Here is a 4253-nt window from a genome sequence, read left to right as displayed (position 1 = left end):
TAAGAGATACTTCAAGCAACTGCAGTGACGTATGAACCTTATTAGAACCCCAACTTAAGCTAGATAACTTTTTAAAAATGGGGTAATTGGGGAAATTTGAGCATGACTAATTATTAAAATATATTAAAAATTATTCTTAATTTTTAGGCAAGACAGTGTTATTGTGGCTATACTTTAATTGCAGTCCTTACCTTTGTGATATACATAATAAAATATGTATGCATAAAATAGAATCTTAGAAATTGGCTTCAAAATAATTAGCCATGAATTAATCATTGTTGAAGCTAGATAACTGGGCGTTCATTATATTATGTTTAAGGTTTTGGGGGTTTTTTTACAATAAATAGTTTAAAAGTATAATTTACAGCATATAATCAGACAAAGATGCTCAACTTTACTAATAATCAAGAGAAATACTGATTATTTTCATTAGCTGTATTAGCAAAATATATTTTAATCATGTTTAGTGTTGGTTGCAGAATGTAAAGCAAGCACCATGCACTGTGGGTGGGAATAACTGATATACAATTTATAGAGGGGAATTTTGTGACTTTTATCACTATGCAAAACATGGATAACCTTTGCTCTAGTCATTTTACCTCTAGGAATTTGCCCCAAGGAAATAATCAGAAGAAAAAAAATGCAATGTATAGCTAACACTTATTGATTTCTAAATTTGTGCCAGGCACTGGCTTATTTAATCTGTGTAATAACCCTCTGGATTTTATTATTATTATTATTATTATTATTTCCATTTTAGGAATAAGGAGACCAGAGAGGTGATGTCATTGCACAAACTAGTAAGCATTAGAGCTGGGATCTGAACCCTGGGAATCTGAGCGTATAATGTTGGGCGTATAATGTTGGGGACATTCATTACAGCATTATTTATAATATAATAGCAAAATATTAGAAATCACCTGAAAGTCCACGTAGAGGGTCACATTTCCATTAAATGCCCCTGTGGTTATAGCTGGACCCACCCCCAATTTTTTTGTTGGAATTAAATCCTTCCAGTAGTCACTCTGTGCTACCCCATGCTGTCACCTCAGCTTGTCCAGAGAGGTCCCCAGGCACAGCTGCCCTACCTCAGCACATCCCCACCACCATTCCTCCACATCTGGCCTCCATCTCCTCACCTGGAAAAGCCCCCTGCTGCCACCACTGACTTTCAGGGACTCTTCTCTGCTGGGCTGAGCTGGCTCTGCTCGGGTCCTCTGTTCCTACGCCATTCTAGCCTCCCTCCCTAGCTTCCCACACCAGGTGCCTCTGGCTCCCTTCCCTGCCACCTCGCTGCCTGTCCAGTGGCACCAGCCAGCTGCCCTCCCCCCACGGGAGTGCCCTCAAGCATCTTTGCTTTCTTTGGCATCCAGACACAAAGCACAATTAAAGTCCAACGAAAGGAGAAGGATTCACCCAGCCTGGGCAGCGCCTCACCCCACATCTTATTTTTAAATTTGTGTCAACTCAAGGTAGTGGACCGTGGGGGATATCTGCTCCCTTGAGGGTAACTCCCACCCACATGGATGTGGTCTCGCTCCCAAACCCCAGATTCACAGCAGGACAGTCACCTCAGCACTCAATAAACCAACTGTGGTACCTCCTGATGCTTGGAGTAGTTCATGCCAAGTGTCCCATGTATGGGACACTCTGCTGCAAAGTGCCTGACTGCCCTGTTCATGCCCGCATTCCCTCCTTCCACTGGGGAGGAAAATTGAACGGGGGCGTATTTTCCAGGGACTTGAGGTCAGCGTCCCAGACCATCTGTGAGCATGGGCTGGAACAAGAGCGCATACACTGTCCCCCTCCCCGCTCCCCCAGGCAAGGAGGCGCCTGAATTCACGAGAAGAAAAGAAACACGTCCACACAAACAGCTCCAGGTTGGCACAGAGAAATAGGTACCGAATTGCCATGCCCCGACGGAACCACCATGTCTGTCTCGGCAAGAAAGGAGTGAATGTTTCTCTATCATGTGCCGCCCAAATCAGAGTGGTGACTTGAAGGGAACTTGAAGTCCCCACGTCTAAGACAGGCACTGCTTTAAACTGTTATATGAAAAGGTTCCTGCTCTCACCCAGGTTTTACAGGGGAATGATTACAGGAGAGAAGATCGTTGACAACTTAAGCTTTACATGTTCGAAACTGAACTCTTGATCTTCCCACCAGTAACCGCCCACACACACAAAAGTGCTTTTCCCAGACACACCCATCCAGTCAAGCTTAGTGAAGAACAAATCACGCTTTCAGTTGCACAGGCCAGAAAGACAGTCACCCCTTTCACTCCTCTTCTCATGCCTGCACTGGATTTATCAGCTAATCTGGTTGACATTCCCAGAACCCAATCTGCTCATCAAGTGCACACCTGCTCCACAGGTCCAGGCCCCGTTACCCCACCCAGCAAGAGCTTCCTCAAGATGGTGCAGCAACCGTCCCAGACCCTCGCATTGTCAATTCTCAAAGTGCTGAGCAATCCTTTTTATAATGTAAAGCAGAGGATCTTATTTCTAACCTCAAACCCTCGCCAAGTTGCCCATGTCACTCACAGTCAAAGTTGAAGTTTACAATGACCTAAAATGACCCCATGTGATGCGCTCCCCCACAGACCTTGCCGAACTTCCTACTCGCAGCTCCCTCCCTGACCTGTCTTCTCACGGTTCCCTTCCCACCTTCCAGAAGGCTTTCGTCCCAGATAACCGAACCATTCGCTCCCTCATCGCTTTTTACTTTTGTATATCCTATCATGCCCAGCACAGTGTCTGACAGAGCTGGTGGTCTCTAGTTATATACCAAAGTGAATTCATCTATTTTATATTATTACCTGGCTCCTTTGATGCACGTATTATGCGATGGCTGGCATTTAGTAACAAGTAATAACCCTCCCACAAGCACTGTTACCTGTCATCTTCTAGGGACACCTGAAAAGACTTGGGCCAGGCAGAAGGGATCACTGTTCCTTGAGTCTTGTGAAACCCTCGCCCGCATGGCCTCTCTCTGGAGGTATCCTCCCCATTGTTCTTTGCTGTGTGCATTTTCCTTGCCCCTTGCACCAGCCCCTCCTTCAGTTCCTTTCAAAGCAACGTTTCTGAAGCATCTAGTCTCTGTGAGTGGGAGGGAGTGGAAGACAGAGACGACAAGACCTCTGTGGTCCTGCAGGGTCAAGACCCACTGCAGGGAAATCACCTTCCACAGCCCCACGACAGCCGCCTGACCCCACGGAGGTGTTCTTCCGCCCTTTCTCCAGCTCTTGCTTTCAACAGCGATCAGATTTAGGCAGAAAATTCTAAAGTACTGTACATTAATTAAAAGGGGCACTGCATTTAGAAGGTGGGCTTACCAACATTGTTCTCAAAAGGTGGTTCCGCCCTGAGGGGACTCTGAGAGATACAGTATGATGTCTTTATTTTTATGTTCTTATAGGTTTACTTATGATAGAAAATAATCAAAGTGGCTAGTGTTTTAGTAACTCACAACTCTCACTAATAGATTTAGTCACTTATAACCACACTAATATTTTGTAACCATAATCTGCCAAAGAGACAGTTAACCTACTACTGGTGATAGAATAAAAAAACCTCATTAAACTAAAACTGGATTTTAGGCTGAAACGACCGTGACCATATTGAATGTCGAGTCCATTGATACAATGTTCCCAGAATCCTTTTATGACTTATCTAAAAAAGACAGTTGAAGCCATCAAATCTTTGCCATGTGTGAAAACGTCTTAGAGACAGATTATCCACGAAGTTTTCTAAACTCATCTCAAACACGAGGCCCTTACTCACTTTATGGGTTTAATTTCATCTTTTGGTGAGACACATTCCAATAAGAAACAAAAGGAGACATTGATGAGTTTTTTATGCCAATTTGATGTGGTTTATTGCAAAAAGAATTGTCTTATGTTTACATAAATAGAAAATAGTAGCAGAGATGCAGAATGTAGAATCTACAGCATGAGGGGGAAAGGAATAGAAACAAACATTTCAACAATCAAGTTTCAAGAATGCAAAGCACTAAAATCATCACTCTGTGTTGTTGAACTCGTACTTCGATTGGTGATGATGAAGAGGGTTTATATTGGTGTTTTTCATTTGGAGTCAGGATCTCAAGGACCAGGGGACATGAATAAAACTCCTCAGACTGAGACCCAGTCTCTTGTCATCCTGTGACTTTCAAACCAGGGAGAACTCGCAAGAAGAGAGAGAATCTTACCAACAAGACAGTCACCTGCAAACTCGCCCAGAGGCTAGGCCGGC

This window comes from Hipposideros armiger, unplaced genomic scaffold, assembly GCF_001890085.2.
Source record: "Hipposideros armiger isolate ML-2016 unplaced genomic scaffold, ASM189008v1 scaffold_273, whole genome shotgun sequence".
NCBI classification, from domain to species: Eukaryota; Metazoa; Chordata; class Mammalia; order Chiroptera; family Hipposideridae; genus Hipposideros; species Hipposideros armiger.
The sequence above is the reverse complement of the archived record's forward strand: the minus strand, read 5'-3'. Positions refer to the sequence as shown.